This window comes from Urocitellus parryii, chromosome 2 (assembly GCF_045843805.1).
Source record: "Urocitellus parryii isolate mUroPar1 chromosome 2, mUroPar1.hap1, whole genome shotgun sequence".
NCBI lineage: Eukaryota > Metazoa > Chordata > Mammalia > Rodentia > Sciuridae > Urocitellus > Urocitellus parryii.
The window spans coordinates 32888361-32907588 of record NC_135532.1 but is presented as its reverse complement, the minus strand read 5'-3'; the positions used below and the strand labels follow the sequence as shown (position 1 = coordinate 32907588).

Below are 19228 nucleotides of genomic sequence, written 5' to 3'. Positions count from 1 at the left end.
AAACTTAATTCAAATATATACATACCTGTTATGTAGTTTTGAACATATATAGATATATGTATATGTTTTATTCGGCCTTTTCACTGCTGTGACCAAAAGTCCTTACAAGAACAACTTTAGAGTAAGAACAGTTTATTTGGAGATCGTGGTTTCAGAAATCTGTCCATAGATGGCTGACTCCATGGCTCTGGACCCAAGGTGAGTCAGAACATCATGATGGAAAGGTGTGGAGCAGAAAAGCAGCTCAGGACAGGACAATCAGGAAGCAGAGGGAGAGTTGTACTCACCAGGGACAAAATACACACCTCAAAGGCATACCCATAACCTCTGTGACTTATCTCCTCCAGCCATATACTACCTACCAATAATTACCACCCAGTTAATCCATCCATTCAGGTGGATTAGATTAAGGTTCTCACAACATAATAATTTTACTCTAAACTTTCTTCCATATTCTCACACATGAGCTTTTGGGAGACACTTCACATCTAAATTATAACAGTGTATATGGTGTACATGTACTTTTGATGTATGTGTCTGTGTGTGTACAAAGAAACAAATAACATTAGTGAGAGAAAGGGAGTATTAGTCAGTGTTGGTTCCCAGTAGCTGTGTCATTTGGGGCAAGTTGATTATAGATAGTAAATTTCTTCTATGGTCTGAAGATTATGTCCCCTCAAAATCAATGTTAAAATTTAATCCCCAGTGTAGTATTATAAAGTGATACCTTTAGAAGATAATTAGACCTTGAAGTCTGAGCCCTTATGAATTAATTAATATCCTTTAAAAAGAGGCCATATGGAGTTTATTTGCCTCTTCTGCCATGTGGGGACATGGCTAAAGTCTTCTTCATCCATGATGTAGAGAGGCTCTCGCCAAACACCAAAGCTGCTGGTGGTACCTTAATCTTGGAGTTTGCAGCCTCCAAAATTATGAGCAATGAATTTCTTTTGTTTATAAAGTACTCAGTCTTGGTCATTTTGTTAGAGTAACCTGAACTAATCATCTTATTATTCCTTATCATAGCCTCCATGTCCTCATCATGAGACTAATAAAAAGTACCATCTTCAAAAATTTGATCATAATGGTTGTTGAAAACTCACTCTAGATGATTTATGTGAAATGTTAAGGTTAATTTTTGAATTCTCTCAAATATTTTTAAAGGATTCTGTTCATTTACCTTGGGGACTACTTTGGAATACTCAATTGAAATAACTTGATTAAGAAACCAGCAGTCACTCTTACAAGTTCTCAGAACCTAAATCTTGTGTGAATGGAAACATATTCAGCTGCGCTCTGTCACTCTTGAAGGCTTGTCACCACAATATATAAAATAGACCTCTGTTTTAGCAACTTTATGTCATGACTAGTAGTGTTTCAGGATAATCTTACATGTGCCAAGAAAGTTTCCATGCGACACTGAGCCTGTCTATGACTATTCTAGTTACACAACTTGGATAATAAAGATTAGAATATAAATCACATGTTAATTAAAACAAGATTTTATTGGTGTTTCTTGTTTTCTCAAATTTATGAATGTATATTTGCTATAATGTAATAGTTGGCTGTTGTAGTGGTACTTGTGGCGTATGCTGTTGGTGCTAATAAAAATTGACCAACATAAGGCAGGGATTGTGGCTCAGTTGTAGAATGCTCACCTAGCACATGTGAGGTACTGAGTTCAAACCTCAGTACCAAATAAATAAATAAATGTATTGTGTCCATTTTTAACTAATTTTTTTAATTGACCAACATATCTCAAAGTGGTATGAAGTGGTTGAATCATTTGCAAGTGCTCATTAATTTGATAGTATGCTGACAGTTCTAGGAATCTATTTTAGAGAAAGAGATGATGTATAGGGAATTACATGTCAATATTTATCTTAATATTATTTAAATACTTTCATGTAAAATACCATAGTAAGAAAAATTTAAGTAAATAAATCATAGTATATCCATAAATATCCAGAACATAATATCTGAGTATGTATAATGATGTAAAGAATTTTTATTGTATAATTTAAATAAATCAAGAAGATGGGGAAATACTAGTTCTTCTATTGTCTCCACACATGTGTGCACACACATATACATGCACACACACATATGCACACATACCCACAAATACACAAATGGAGGGATCTGCTTTAAATATGAGCAGTAGATTAATGGTTCTCTTTTTGTCCTTATAATTATTTCCCTTTATTGCATGCATTATATAATGAGCATTTATCTTTTGTATAACCAGAAAAATAAGTATTATTTTTAAAATATTAAACTTCCAGTATCCTTCTGAAGCATTTCATTTGTTTACTTGTTTGTTTGCTTATTTCTACATGAAATACTATTTAAGTAGAATAAAATGGGAGATTTTTTCTTAGAGCCAAGAATACTCATATTAAGGTAAATGAAAACATGTAGTTTAGAATAGCTACTGATATTATTTTAGCAATTTAATGATCTCATTCTCTTAACCATTTTCTTTTGAGATGGCTCAGAAATTAAATGACCTTTTCTAACTGAACACACTTAGATGTAGTCGCAGGTGATGATGGCATTATGTAAGCTTAATATCTACAGTAAATCTTAAAACACATGCATTCTGCCAATGTGCAATTTTCTCAATCAGCTTTTTATTTCACTGTGCCACCATTCTTTAAAGCCCCAATCATGGAGGTGGCTCTGGAGAAAGAACTGTGTTCTGTTTGAACTCAGTGGGTAATGAATGTTCAAGGACTGAATGTGCTTTCTGCTCTCAGTAGCACAGTGTGCTTTCCTGTTTTGCAGTCATTTTCTCCAATTCAATGCAAATTCTTATAATTTTCCTCAGAATTAAATGCTATTAAATGCCCTATTTCTCTCTCATATGTCAGAAGCATTATACCCCACCACATGCTGCATTTTTGTCAGAATTGAAATATACATTGTAAGCCAGAGTTAGACTCCAAATAGCCAAAGTTGTTGGCTAGGAAATAGAAATTTGCAGCATGCAGCAGATAAATTAGAAATGACAAGCAGACGTTTCTTCATGACGGGCACCATCGCCCTTTATCCCTGCTGCAACACCTGACGGCTATAATTTTGCATCTAAATAAGTAACTTACAAATTATCACACAAAAAAATCTAATGAAAGCTAGTATTATGATCACTTCTAAATTCTAATCCAGTCTGATTTATGATGGCTTATTCAGACTTCATATATAGAAAGAGAAAATACAGCTTTGTGGGTAAAGAACTATTACTGAATATCCTCTATTTAAGACTGAGTGGAAATTGCATGGTGAGTACTGGAGGCTGTTGAAAATGTCTTGGGATTTTTTTTTTTTTAGAGGAAGAATCTATATTAGTCTAGGTGTTAATTGAATTAATACATAGAGTAGAGAAAGTCAAAGAAGAGAACATCAACAAACCAGTCGTAAATTAGAAATGGTTAATTTATATTTATTTTAAGTTCTCATTCATCATCAAAAACTAAGTAGTGGGATATATCTAACCTTAGAAAAGATGGCATATGTTTATATATACACATGATACATGCAAGTCCAGGACTGAAAATCCCTGAGGTGAGTGATCTTTCTGGTATAACACTAACCAACGTATAGTCAATTTAGAAATCACAATTCAGATGGGAAGTACACTATCCTAAGCAATAAAACCAGTATATTGTTTATACTGTTCATTTCCATAGGCAACGTAGTGAAAGAAGGAAAACATTTTTTTTTTAACAAACACGTGAATAGGACTAATTTAAATGGTTTACAAATGTCAGCCAATTTAATCCTCATTACAACTTCATGTTATAGATGATGAAACCAAGACATGGAGATGTTCAGTGACAGATATTGTCACAGCTGGACAACTGCAGAGCTGGGATTCAAAACCAGGCAATCTTGCTCCAGAGAACCTGACCTTTTTCCTCACTGGTACACACTGACACTTCACTTAATACCTGATGGTTTTCAGACAGTGTCAGGGAGCCTGGAAGTTTCATGGAGGTGTTCAAAAGCCAACATCCCTGATTCTGCCATGGATTGTCTACTGTCATCTGATTTATATAAGGCAGTTCTGTTTAAGTTTTTATCTAAAAGAGGAGGTACATACAATGACATAAAACATGGAAAGTCATTATTTTACAAAAATGATGTATTTTTGATACTTCTGAAAACACTTAAGAAATGACCTCAGAGTCAATATTACAGGCATTAAATTGTACCAGAGATAACCATTTAATGGTACTAGTCAAGGAAAACTTAAAAAAATATATATATATATACATATATATGTATACATATATGTTGTAGATAGACACAATACTTTGATCTTGCTTATTTATTTTTATGTGGTGCTAAGGATCAAACCTAGTGCCTCACACATATGAGGCGAGCGTTTTACACTGAACCACAACCCCAGTCCTTTCAATGAAAACTTTTGACTGACACTAAGAAAACTCCAGGAGTAGAGAGTAATGGATAGATTCAGGATACCTTTTATCAGTGCGGTCTTTGATCCTTAAGATTGCTTTTGCCATTTTTCCTATGGTAAGGTTGAGACATGTAAAGACAGAAAACTAAGGAAAGTTGGGAGATGGTTGTATTCACTGGCTCTGAAGCCAGATGTCAAGCACTAGGTGTGGGGTCTGTTCAACGTCTTCCAGTTGAAGCTGACACAAACGTCTCTGATGATAAAACAAGAAGGAGAGATAATATATACTACATCACTTTAGATCTGTTCTTTGATTTTCATTTCACCCCTTGATTCCATTTAGGTTTTGGCATGTTGCCCAGGGTTTACTTTTTGGCTGAATAGAGAGCTTTTTTAATCTATAGGTTATGTGGATTCAAAAAATATATATATTTACAATTTGTGGTGTACACAGAAATATTTAGAGAAAATCTAGCTTCAGACATTAGAATCCCTGATAAAATTTTACCATGATACATGACATCCTTTATCTGTCAGCCAGGCCTGGGGGTGGATCATTTATTGTTTTATCATAAATGCTGAACTGGGTTTACAACAGAGTTTCCGATTGATTATACAGAGAATGACAATTAATTTTGCTTAGGAAAAAAATAGATGTTTTAAAATAGACTGTTTTGTAATTGCATACAAACAGAACTGTAGATATATTTTCACGGATATAATATTTTTCCTGTCACCAGTCTCTCTAATAAGGCACTGATTTAATATACAGTGCAAGATTGAATTATTTCTTTCATTGCTAGATAAAATAATGTTTTTCTTTAAAGTGTCTAATTTACCTTGAAAGAATGGATTGCCAAATGAATTTTTGCTTTATTTTTTTATTTGTTCTTTTTGGATATACATGCCAAATAATTTTTATCCTTATCAAGTCTTAAACTCAAAAGGATGCTTATAATTTTGAATCAGTGCTTTCCTGTCCAGGTTGGTACTTCTGAAGGGTTATTAGTAATGGAAATCAAGACAAATTCTTGGAACTATTCCGTCATGCCACATGATAAAATGAATTGTCCTTTAAATGTGGGTAATCACTACTTAATGAATAACAAACACATAAAGAATCAAAATTAAGCCAGAACAATTACAAGTTGGGGACCATCTGTATTACCTTTGTGAAATGTATATTAACCACAAGGCAGTAAATGACATGGACAAAGACTCTACATGCATTTGCTGCTTTTGGAGATTAAATGTTGCAAATAAATTAAGGCATCATATGTAACTTGAAGACCCATATTTCCCTCAGGTGTACAGGATGCCATGAACCACGGCCGAAATATTCAAGCTTTAAACCAAACACAGAAGAGCACAAGTTGAAATTGCAAAGATCTCCTCCTCCTTTCCTGTCACTTTCCATTCCCTAGTAAATACACTCAGTACTTACCACTGGCAAAAGAAAGACTGGGCCAGCCACACGCTTCTTTAGCTGCACAACAGTTGAAAAGAATCTTAAAATATAGTGGTTACAGCAGTCATCTGATGTAAACTTTTGCCGACAATATTTTTAGGCTCCATAGCTTATTGCAGCAAATGATACAATTAGAAGAGCATTAAAATAATAGCTCTCTATTTAAAGGAACTGTGTAATGACGTTCAAATGACTGCAAGATGATAACAGCCCTACTGGCTTTTGAGCAGGATAGATCACAAATATATGCTGATAACCCAATAGAAGATTCTTGGGTTTTTTTTTCCTGAATTATGCTTTCAAGTGCTCAGATAGGGAAAAGAATCATCTCTCTGGCACCAGGGCTAAATGAAGTCTTAATTCTCATCAAATTTTCTAGATTACTAATGCATAATTCTTTAAGCCCTGATATTTTCCTGTTTCAAAATGGCATTTATGTTTACTAGAATACATTAAAATATGTACCATAGTTCTAAGACTTTTGTTTATGATTATACTATCTCACAGCACACTGAGACTTTGGTAAGCTATCATTTGGGGTAAAATAGATAATTTCAGCCAGTTCTAAGAGCTTTGGTGCATTATCGCATAATAATTGTCAGAATGGCTGATAAAAATGATAATCTTGAAACATCAAAAATATTAAGTCACATCATATGCAACCTTATGAAGGAGCTGTACAATATGTAGTCCCTACTGAAAACTCAAATGTGCTTTTATTATTTTTTTCTTTCTTTTCACTATCTCTGCTGGTGGATAGTCAGTTCTCACTGCGCCTGGTTGACCGAGTTCCAGTCTCCAATAAATCCTTCTGTCGTTTCTAATATTAATTAAATAATACAATCTAAATGATAGAATCATTAGTTCCTCTAATAGTCTTTCCTATGTGGTAAAGAGACACCAACTCTTTTTCTACTCTCACTGGTTTTCTTTGCTACTTGTTGGGTTTCAGGAATGTTCCCGAAAGCTGAGATTGGAGAAAACCTACACAATTAAGAGTCACAATAATAAATTCTGGTCATAGTAATTTTCTCACTTTAGATCATATATTAGCTACACAAGTGAAGAAGCACAGTAGAAGACAACAAGAAAGTAAACTCAGGTATGCAACTAAAAACATCAACTCTTAGAAGTGGAGTTTAAATGATTGTGTCAGGATGAGAATGAAAACATGGTTAAAGTGCCAAGTACTCAAGTAGCCAGATCAACCCATTTGCAAAAAAACTACTCCATGATTCAGTCCTCAAAACATAATATATCATAACATGTACTAAACCATAAGGTGCAACAAAATTACATAAGCTCAAGTGTTTTATCAGTACTCTTTCAGATTCATATTTACCAAGGTAAGACTAGGGACAAACCCTGAGTGGACTCCTATGTTCCAAAGATAAGACTACTACTGACAGTTCCAGCAAGTAACTTGGCTTATAAATTCTTACCTTCCATGAATTGACCACTCTTACTAATATCCAGCCCCGTGAGTAACTCTGACCCCAGCCCTAGGATAACCTTCCTTTGGGGATGTATTGGCTTCATCAAAGTGCACTCTCCTTGCTCATGAAGTTTCTGAAATCTATGTTTTTGTGATGAGCAGGTCCCTTGGACTCTGAGGCCTTAGAGTCTTCATTCATTTGTTCATTTACTCAACTCGGTGATAGAGCCTAATAAGTGACTGTTGGGTATGACCACATATAGCTCATAAAAGACGGTGACCAGCAGTTTCATGGTGAAGTAGCCAGAAATAGTAAAATGGACTCAAAAGGGAATGAGTGGTAAGGAAGTGGGAACCATGACTCTATAAACTATTTCAAGAAACTCTGCTATAAATTGAAGTTGCAAAATAGGGCAGAAGCTGCAAGGAATGTGATTTACATAGTATTTAGTGTGGTGAGAGAAACCATTTAAAACAATAATGCCGAGGAATAAAGGGGGAGGATTCCAGGAGCGAAGTGATTGAAAATTTGAGAGAGAACAGAATCAAACTGAGATGCTGGCCCTCAATAAGATTATGAATTGTTGCCAAAACATGTGGTTAGGAAGTAGTCATGTCATTGCTTTGATGTCAGATGAGAAGATTCTTTTCTATTTTATTCTGCATTTTTATCTTAAAATTTTTTGAATAAATGGAGATATGGAGAAAAATAACTAGAAACAATGATATAGTAGAAAGACTGAGGTCCACCTTTGCATAGATTCAAATGTCTCCTTTAACACTCAGTAGCTTCATGACTATTTCTCATTTTTAATTTTTCCCTCTATAAAGTTGAAGTATTAATATCCATTCTAAGTATTCTGTCACTGTAGTACACTATAAAGCCTCCTTGTAATACTTTGTATATCTTCTATTGTACTTACCACCTAGTCTTCCATTGTGTATCAGCATATCTGACTTCTACGGGACCCTAATTCTTTGAGAATAGGTGCTATTTATAGATTATGACCTTTTTTTTTCTTTGAATTCTGAGCACTAGCATATTATCATGTAGCTAATGAAATTTGACTGACTAATATTCGCAAAATGTAGATGGTGTTTAACATCTTCCGGGCTCTGTTTAAAACATTTTACACATGTTAATGCATTCAGCCCTTAGAACAAACCTATTCACTAAGAGCTATAAGTCTCCTCATTTTAGGTACAAGAATGTTGAGGCAAGAGAGAAGAGAGCAGCAAGCTAGGATTCCAACAGGGCATGCCAGGCTCTTAAACTCTACCTCATACTGCCCTCTTACCAACTAAGTGAATGTACTGAAGGTTATAGATAAGGGAATTCATGCAGTATGAATGAATTTCAAAACTCTGTGTTAAAATATGAATGGATCTCGCGTGGGCTTTAGCATGAATCAGTTTTGGAATACTGCTTTGGAAAATAGCTCAAATAGTACACAGAAGATGAGCTCATAGTTTGTGGTAATTACATAGTAGGAGTTTATAATAGGGGTAATCAGCATAGTTCCATCATATCCTAAATATTCTTGGTGGCTGAGAAGCAAGAATTGATAATAATAGATGTAATTTATTGAGAATTTCCTGTGTGGCAGGCACTGAGCAAAGAGTTTGGCATATATTATCTCATTTAATTCTCACAAAGGCTCTATTGTATTATCTCCCCAATTTAGAATGAGGATAGCTGGTACTGTGTAGAGCAGGAGTTACAATGTAGTGTACTGAAAACACATCATATCCACTTAATTTCTTTGTCTTCTTGTGGTGGGGACAGAATTTTTGGAGTTGCCATAGAAATCATGGATAAAATCAGCAAAACAACAACAACAAAAGAATTCACATTCCTCCAAATATATCTTCAGGACATTCTCTACCACCTAGTTTCTTTCTTTCTTTTTTAAAATCTCTATCTCATTGGATACCAATGGGAATATCAATGATTTGATGCAAATAAAGTAAAATAAAGTTTAAAACAATATGCGATATCAGTATTGTTGACAGTTGACATGACCTGTAATAAAGTGTATGTGTATTATTATGATTCTAAGTATATAGATATTAATATTCCTGAGAATTACTCTAGAATAAAAAGAAAACACAGAAAAGAAGTAAACAGACACATTTCTTTTGTATCAACTACTTATAAAAATGAAAACTTAAAACTAATCTTTTTTCCCAGCACCATCTGGGACACACAGTTAAACCAAGAACAGGTGTCCCTTGGTATCCATGCAGGACTCATTTGAGGTCCCCTCATGGATACCACAATTCACGGATGTTCAATTATCATATAAAATGGTCCAGTAGTATTTGCATAGAAGCTACACACATCGTCCTGGGTGCTTTACATCTTTTCTAAGTTACTTATGACACCAATAAAATATAAATGTGGCAAGGATAGTTGTTATACTGTATTGTTTAGGGAATAGTGACAAGGAGAAAGTTTCATATGCTCAGTGCAGATGCAATCTTCATTTTCCTGAATATTTTTCATCTTTATATACAGAACTTATACATATGGAAGGCTGGCTATATTAAGAATTGGAGGGGCTGGGGATACAACTCAGTGGTAGAGAGCACTTGCCTAGCATATGCAAGGCTCTGGGTCCAAACACCGCAAAAAAAGAAAATAAATAAAATGGGATTAATCATTCTGAAGAATAAATTTTTTAAATTAGTCCCTTATTACTATAGTTATTTTAATAAGTTTCTGGGTTGTAATTATATTTATACTCATTTCTTTGTATTGCAGAATAACATAAGGATAGAGGAAGAAAAATATTAAGTCTATATCTTCTCTTATTTTATAAGAATATGTTGTTATTTTGCAATTTTTTTCTCATAATACTTCATATATAAAGCATGTCTCATGCTTATTAGATATAGGGTTTCTCTGGAGAGTCTCCTAATACACTGAAGGTTAATATTTATGACATTAATTTTCAGAAAATATAAGACAAGTTGTGAACCTAAACATAAAATGGATATAATTGCAGGAAGTCAGTATTTCTTTTCGACAGTCTAATCAACCATCCAAATTGCCAAATAAACATTCTGGCTGTTATCCAGAGTGATTCTGTAGCTAGACTCCTTTAGATACTCAGGATGTCTCTCCTTGCCCTTTTTCTACAGTTTGATTGATTTCTCATTCATTTTTCATTTGGAAAGAAAAAAGTAAAGAAAACTATTGTTTCCCAGTGTAGAACCAAGAGCAAGAAATAACTTTCAAAAGTATTTACTTAAGTGCACAGAGGTGACAAGACTCTCCACTTGCAAGTCAGTGAGGGACCTTGGCAGACAGAAATTTCCATTTGATTGATGCTTCCAGGAAGACTGCGACAGAACACGTGATACACTGTGCATGGGTTTTGAAAATGAAGCATGGCATTGCTGTTCACATATCATTTGCAAAATTGAGTCATATCTTAGAAGAAACTGAGAAAGCATAAGCCTCCTGTGTTCTTGGCCAAACAAGATGCAGAGTATTGAGAACTGCTATAACGATCCCAGGATTATAGCCTGGTCCCCATGCAATGATGCTGATCCCCTGCCCCACTTGACCTCAGCGCATCTTGTCTTGGTGACGCTGACTCCAGAAAAGTAAGTGAAAGATGACCATCTGAGGCTTTACTCCCATCCCTGGCATTAATTTTTCCATGGGGGAAAAAAGTCTTAGACTATTATTCATTTTTTTTTATTATTGTCCATGTATTTTTAGGCTGTGAGTGTATAGCTGTAGATTCAGAAACAAATAAGATTGAATCCCTGCCTAGAGAGCAGGGAAGCTTTCAGGGATGACATATATTTAATAGGTAATTAGAATAAGGAGTTAAAATGTTATATGAGAGCCTGGCTTGGTGGTTGTCATTGCTGATACCAGTATCTCTGCTCTAGTAGCCCTTTAGTTTCTCCTAATTCCTAATTACTCCTAAACTTCTGTGAGAATGGACATAATTTGAATTTTTTTTTAGATTCAATCTCCAATTCAATAGACTGTGAATGAAAATCTGAGAGCCTCCCCATGAATACATAAAAATATTCATTTTTTTCTTTCTTTCCACTCTTTGGATAATTTGAGAATAGGCAATGGTTTTAATAAAACCTCTCTAAATAACACAAGTGTTACCATTCTGGTTTAAAACATTTGTATTCATTTATGCTTTGTCTATGGAGAACAAAATGCAGATTTGAATATTAGTTAGTTGCTTTGTTGTAGATAATCAGTGGAGTTCATTTATGTCCTAGGACAAAACTATGTTTTCACCTGCATTTTCCAACTTGATTTCTGAACAAGTAGGTAACCAAAAAAAAAAAAAAATCTCTATTGTGTGTGCTAGATGTCCATGCAGTCAGTAATTCATCCAATTCACCAGTTACTGCAGTCAAAGGATGTATTTCCAAAAAAAAAAAAAAAAAAAAAATAGAAAACAAGCATGCTGGAGGCATTTTCAGTCATTGCCTGGCTGATTTTCCTTCTCTGCTAATGTGCTATTTCTAGTAAGATGAAATTATTCAGTGTTGGTGGTCTGCATTTCCAAATCAACATTCTTTTCTGGGTTAGAAATGGCATAATCTCATGATTTCACCTGCTCTCTGCCCATGCCATTCACATGTGGTGGGGGGAATGTTCTAGGCTTGTTAATGTTACATTTCAAAAGGGAAATTAGTCTCAGCCCAAAAGAGGGTAAAAATAAGAGGGCTAGGAAGCTTTTAGAGGCTTTTATATTTTGATTAGGCAACAGATAGCAAGTTCCTTAACTTGACAACTGGTTATCACCAGCCTCCTCCTCCTGGTTCCAGCAGCATCTCAGGCTGCATTTTACAGGGCCTCAGTAGCCTCTTAACACTCCTCTTCACTTTCTTAGGCACTGGTCTTTCAAGCCAGAGACCAAAAGAAAAACAGCCATAGAATAATAATCTTAGTAAAGCAGATTGTCATGGGCACATACACAGGGGCACTGAACAAAACAGCCCTCCTGTCTTTCCCATTTTATACAGCACCTTCATTAAGCAGACCATGACAACCATGTTAGCAGTGTCTCTGAGTGACCTTGGCACATGCTATGCTATTGAACTCTTAAATGTCTGGTGCTGGTGAGGGATTAGGAGAACTTGAACCATAGTGGTGAAGAAACCCTGAGGCTATAACACTACTAACACTGATCTGGTTCCTTTTACTTCATTAGTTGAACAGTCACTAATTCATTTAAAGAACAAATAATGGGTTATCGAAGCGCAGCAAGGTGCCTATAGGGACAGTCAGAGGTCTGACAGTCAGAAGATGGGGCTGAAAGACTGCCCAGGAAGATGCCAGTGGCAATGATGGCAGAGACGCCTTCAGTTTCAAAAAGCTGCCAGATCAGTGTGAGAACCAGGAGCTCGAGGCTCCTGTTGGAATTGCTACATTCCCAAGGTATGGTCAGCTTCTTGCTTTATATTTGCTCCACAATGACATGAATAATGCAAGATATCTTTGAAAAAGGATGCCACAGGCTATATAAACTGCAAATTCTGAATTTGGGGTAATTTGGTCAGTAGAACAGAGAATCTGGCTGTGAGATTTCCTTGGGATCTGTATTACTATTAGTGCCCACCAGGGGTCCAAGATGTCCAGCCAATTATGTGAGCACTTAGAGATGCAACAAGAAGTGCCTTCACCCTGGTCTCTCAAGCATACATTTCAATAATTGCTCATGATTTTGCAGCCTGTTGGGCTTCCTGTAGAAGAGGCTGTGAAGGTATATTGGTACAAGGATGGCAAGCTGACTTCACCACGAGAATGGCTCTGCCCAGAAAGCCAGTTGCAGGGTCGCTGGATGTTTCCTTTAACAGGTTTATTTCCTTATCAGAGCCTGGCCCAGTTCCACCAATCCCCAATATACAGCAGTTAGCCAGACTGACCGATGATGAGGCTTTCCTTGAAAATTGATGTACCACTCTGATTTCAGCGTCCACTTCGGAATCCTGTACAAAGACAAATACAGAAATTTATAATTTTCATTTTCAATTTACTGGATGGATTATAAGCACTTCAACATTCCTTACTGAGTATGTAATGACCTACATATATTATATTAAAAATGTCATATATATTTTGTCCTTAAATATTATGCTAAATAGTTGTTAAAGCAATTCTCATCTTGTAATATTTAACAATTTGGTTGGAGCCCATCAACATTCCGCGGTTAGTTTATATTTCTTGGAGATTTGTAACTCAAGCTCCACTGCTTGGTGTACAGCAATGCTGTGGGCTATCTTCCCCACCGGCACACATCCCCACCTGCACCAGTGGTTAATAGCCACAGCAATGCACATGGACAGGACTGTGCTCAGGACAGATCCTGAATTGCTGGGGTTATGATCCACCTTCTTTGGAGAAAATTTACTCTTTTCTCCTTGCCTCTGGAGAATCACGAACAGGTATAGAAATATAGCTAAGGAGCAAATAGACCATTTTCTGAGTAAACTAGTTCATTAGCTTTAGGGTTTTTTGTTTGTTTGTTTGTTTGTTTTTAATATAGTGAGTACATTCATTGCTGGCAATGGCAGGTTTTCCTTGCCAATTCGATGATCATAAACACTAAGTTTGTACATTTTCTTTTAGAAGAAGGGGAAGTTTAAGTGTACAATGCCTTGTGTGAGTAAGAAAGCAATTACAAGTGATACACTTGGTACAACTCTCCTGCATCCAATTGGTTGCTTATATTTGTCCCATGGTTCAAGTTCTGCCTTTCAAAGAAGTACTGAACAAGTCTTCCTTCTTTCTTTTTTTGGGGGGGTGGGGGGGGCGCTGGAGGGGCTGGGGATTGAACTCTGGCATTTGACCACTGAGCCACATCCCCAGCCCTGTTTTTTTTTTTTTTTCCTTAGAGACAAGAGTCTCACTGAGTGGCTTAGTTCCTTGCTTTTACTGAGACTGGCTTTGAACTCTGGATCCTCCTGCCTCAGCCTCCCAAACCACTGAGATTACAGGTGTGCGCCACTGCTCCCGGCCAAGTCTTTATTCTTTAGGTGACTGCCATCCAAATAATTTGTTTATTGCATCTTTAGGTCAAAATACCACTAAATTCATTTATTCTGCATTTGTTCAATAAATATTTAATTGAATTCTTAAAAATAGAGCAATTGATGAAGATATTTGATGCTGGGGGCTTCATATATATTCCATGATTTTCTCCTTTAACTTATCATCAATAAACGGTATCATATAAACAGCACTCACACTATTTAAAGCAACCTAATATTTATTTGCATTATATTAAGGGAATGAGATTCAAGAAGAGGAGAAGGAAATTGCTGGTCTACATAAAGCTTTCTTGGAACAAGAGAAATAGAATGAATAATTATCCTACAAAACTCCTTGTGTTGTTATTCTATGATTTTTACATAAAACTTTTATTTTGAGATAATTGTTTATTCACATAGAGTTGTAAACAATATGTTTATGATTAATTTGCAAAATGAGAAACTCACCTGACTTACTCTCCAGTGAAACTGGAAAACTTGTATTTATTTTATTTCTTGATTGATTTTTATTTTACTGTTGTCAGTATATTCTAATTGTACATAATACTGGGATTCATTGTACCATATTCATTTGTATACATAATATAATTTGATCAATCTCATTATCCAGTACCTTCCCTTTCCCTCCGCTCTTTCCTCCCCCATCTGCTTCTTCTAATCTACTCATCTGCCTTCTTTTGCTATTACTTTAATTAGTATATATGTTATTTTATATATACAAATTGTAATTATATATAGACATATATATATTGTTAATTGTGATATATTCATGCATATATGTAGCATAATTTGATAGAGTCTCATTCCCCAGTACTTCTCATACCCTGTCCTCCTCTTTCCCTCTCAGTCTCCTGCCTCTACCCTACTCTACTGGTCTTCCTTCTATTATCATGAGATTCCCCACACCTACCACCTGCTTTTTTTTTAATACTCCTTTTTGTTGTTGTTGTTTTCTTTGTCTCTAGCTTCCACATATGAGAGGAAACATCCTCCTTTGACTTTCTGAGTCTGCCTTATTTCACTTAGCATGGTGTTTTCCAATTTCATTAATTTACCAGCAAATGACATAATTTCATACTTCTTTATGGCTGAGTAAAACACCACTGTGTGTATGTACCATATTCTCTTTATTCATTCATCTTTTAACTGGTACCTGGACTGGTTGTATAACTTGGCTATTGTGTGAATTGCACTGTTATGATCATTGATGTGCCAGTATCATTATAGGATGCTGATTTCAGATTTTTGGGGTCGTTAACCAAGGAGTGAGGTATCTGGGTCATGTGGTGATTCCATTCCTAGGTTCTTGAGGAATCTCCATCTGCTTTCCAAATTGGTTTAACTGATTTATAATCCAACCAACTATGTATAACTATAGTATTTTTTCACATTCCTGTCAGCAATTATTGTTACTTGTATTATTGAAGATTGCCATTCTAAGTAGAGTAAAATGAAACCTCAATGCGTTGTTGATTTGCATCTCCTGATTGCTAAAAGTGTCTGATTTTTTTTCATGTTTGCTAGCCATTTGTATATTTTCTTCTGAAAAATACTTATTTAGATCTTTTGCCCATTTATCAGTTGGGTTATTAGGGAGTTCCCCCCGCCCAGCTCTGTTTTTTTTTTCTGTGTGTGTGTGTGTGTGTGTGTGTGTGTGTGTGTGTGCATGTGTATGTGTTTTGGTAGTGAAATGTTTTAGTTATTTATATATTCTGGATATTAATCCCCTGTCAGAAGGGTAGCTAGCAAAGACTTTCTTCATTCCATGGTTCTATTTTCATGCTCTTATTTATTTTGCTGGGCAGAAGCTTTTTAATTTGATGGAATCCCATTTATTGATTCTTGGTTTTATTTCTTGCACTTTGGGAATCTTTTAAGGAAGTCAGTACCAATACCAATGTGACAGAGTGTTCATCCTCTTATCTTCCAGCACTTTCATAGTTTCTGACCTGATTCCAAGATCTTTGGTCCATTTTGAATTGATTTTTACACAGGGGCAGTGCTAGTTATCTAGTTTCACTCTCCTATATATGAATATTCAATATTCCCAGCCTTTTTTTTTTAAAGGCCGTCTTTTTTCCACTCTGTTTTTGGCACTTTTGTCAATAATCACATGATTTTGTTTATGTGGATTTGTTTTTTAATTTATTCCATTGGTTTCCATCTGTTTATAAGCCAATACTCACTGTTTTTGCTATGATAGCTCTGCAGTATAATTTGAGATGAAGTACTACAATGTCTTCAGTATTGCTCTTTTTTTTTAAAAAAATTTATTTTATTTTAATTTTTTCTTTCCACGTTTTTATTGGCACATTACAGGTATACACAACGATAGGATTTGTTATTATATTCAGACATGCACTTTTTAAATTTTAAAGTAAACATTTTTATTCATACACAACATATGAAAGTGCATATTAAATCAACCTAGACTAGCCAAGATAGCCCATATCTAATTTTATATGACTCAACAATTTTAAAATATTGATAAATTTATTTCAGAAAAAGAAATGCAATATTATGAGATGAGATACAAAAATTAAATTCAAATGCATATGTGATTCAATTGTCTTATTTAAATAACCCTAATGACACATATACTACAGAAAATACTTGCTATAAAATATTCATATCAGTAAGAAAAGTAAAAAGTGAAATTTATTAAATAATGATTGTTGCTTCTTAGACTTTATTTTTAACTAAAATGCAAATAATTTTATATTTTATGAAGTAGCTTTTATGTAAATTTTCCAATTTTAATATTTTAAATTAACAATGTAAATAATTGGGTTATTTAAATATTAATCATTGAATTTATTTACTTTGTTTTAATTAATTTAAAAATTTGAAAGAAATCACATTCTATAAAATTGGACATGATCAAGCATATTCAGATTGTTATTTATTTTATTAAATGCTATAGGATATTAAATAGTATTAAAATTTTCATCTGATAAGAGCATGCTTTTAGCATATATTTAGTATTCTATATTTTTCAATTATTTGATTTTATTATAATTTCTTATTTGCAAATGTCAGTGAGGTGTTATATATATCAAATATACATATATATGTATCATATATGTATATAAATACACACACATACACATAACTGAGTATTACAGAATGTATATTTTACTTTCTAGAAAATCTTTCATCTTTTTACATTTAAGCAAAAATTAAGACAATGTCTTAACAGGAACCCTCTAATTCCACTTATGTCATTTTATTTATTACTTCATAGCCAATCGTAAAATCCACAGAAAATACCAATTGATGCTGCTGAGGACAATCGAGTCAGGCCATAGAGGATTTGTTCTGGGTGTTGTTTTCAAAGTGTCCTGTTTGAAGAAAAAAAATATGATAAACCTATAGAGAGCAAGTCTACTTCATTTTAAATAAGAAAAATGTAAATGAAGCAAGTGAAATGCTTATCTCTTGAAATAAGTATAATAGAAACTAGGTGGGAGAGCTTGTTTATTATTCTTGTTATTTTTCTTTTTAGTTATATATAACATTAAGATACATTTTAACATAGTCACAAAATCATGGAATATAATTAGTTCTAATTCAGTCCCCAGCCCCTTCCCCTCCTTTCTCCCTCCCCCTGTACCCCTCTCTCCACTCTACTGATCTTTCTATAATTTATTTATAGATTTTATTTTTTAATTAGTGTTTTGTGGATATACTTCTTGTCGGGATCCACTGTGCTATATTCCTGTATGTACATAGGAAAGTTTGGTCAGGTTCTTTTTATTCTTCTTCGCTTTTCTCATCCCTCTTTATTTATTATGAAGTAATGAATACAATGAAATGCATGGAATTAGAGGGTTCCTGTTAAGACATTGTCTTAATCAATCCCCTTCATCAAAAATCAAAATCATATTACACGGTTTGATTCAAGTGGGTTATGAACTCCCACTTTTACCCCGTATACAGATTGCTGTATCACGTCAGTTACCCTTTAAGAACTATGTAATGTTTTGAACGACCAATAATAAAATTAAAAAAAAAATCAACATAGCTTTTCTTCCATTCTCTAACAAAAATGTGTCTTTCCCAATAACTTTAAGCCTTATACTAAAGTGGAGACTTAGAGTAAAATTGTTTTGTCCAAGGGAAATGGACGAAAAAGTGCAATATTCAAAATTTCCTCTCCACACACTTACCCAGTTCCATGATAAAAGAGTAGCCAGGTTGAGAATTTCTATTTTTGCATAAGATGCCATCATATCAAGAGGAATCGTGTAGAAAATACCATGTCTCAACACACAATTACATTTTCCATTCCTTGGGACAAGCAATAGAAGATGCTACACAACAGCAATGCAGACTCTTCCTTAACAATTTCTTGCCACTGACAACCACAGAAGCAAATATGACACTTAAAATAATGGCTCCTTGTATTTCTCTCAGCCTCACCTGGAAGTCCCTACACTTTGGGGCTGGACTGTATCTCATCTCACTGGAGGAGCACTGTGTGAGCACTGGCTTCAATCCTCACCGTGGTATGAGCTTCTTTGGGTCAATGAGCATTTACAGAGTGGCAGCATTTGTGATTTTACTAAAGCACTGAAACACTTTTCATCTTTTTTTCATAATAATTTGTTAATTCTTCTCACAAATAATATTCCAAACAGTAAGCCAACTTCACAAAATGCTTTAAGGGTTTGCTGGATTTCCAATAGCTCAGGCTACAAGCAAACTAATAACATGAGGACTTTTAAAATCAGTGAGTACAGGAGAAGGGAAGTAGACACATGTTATATGTTGAGGGTTTATACAGAGCCCTTGTATAACCTCACTGATGTGATTTGACTTTATGACATGACTGAATTGAATCAGTGAGCTAGGTCAAAATGGG

General features: G+C 34.7%; 1 pseudogene; it reads left to right on the top strand.

The window, feature by feature from the left end:
* The first annotated feature begins 12645 nt into the window (after positions 1–12645).
* Positions 12646–13267, top strand: LOC113200304 (COP9 signalosome complex subunit 8 pseudogene; annotated as a pseudogene).
* The last annotated feature ends 5961 nt before the right edge of the window (positions 13268–19228 follow it).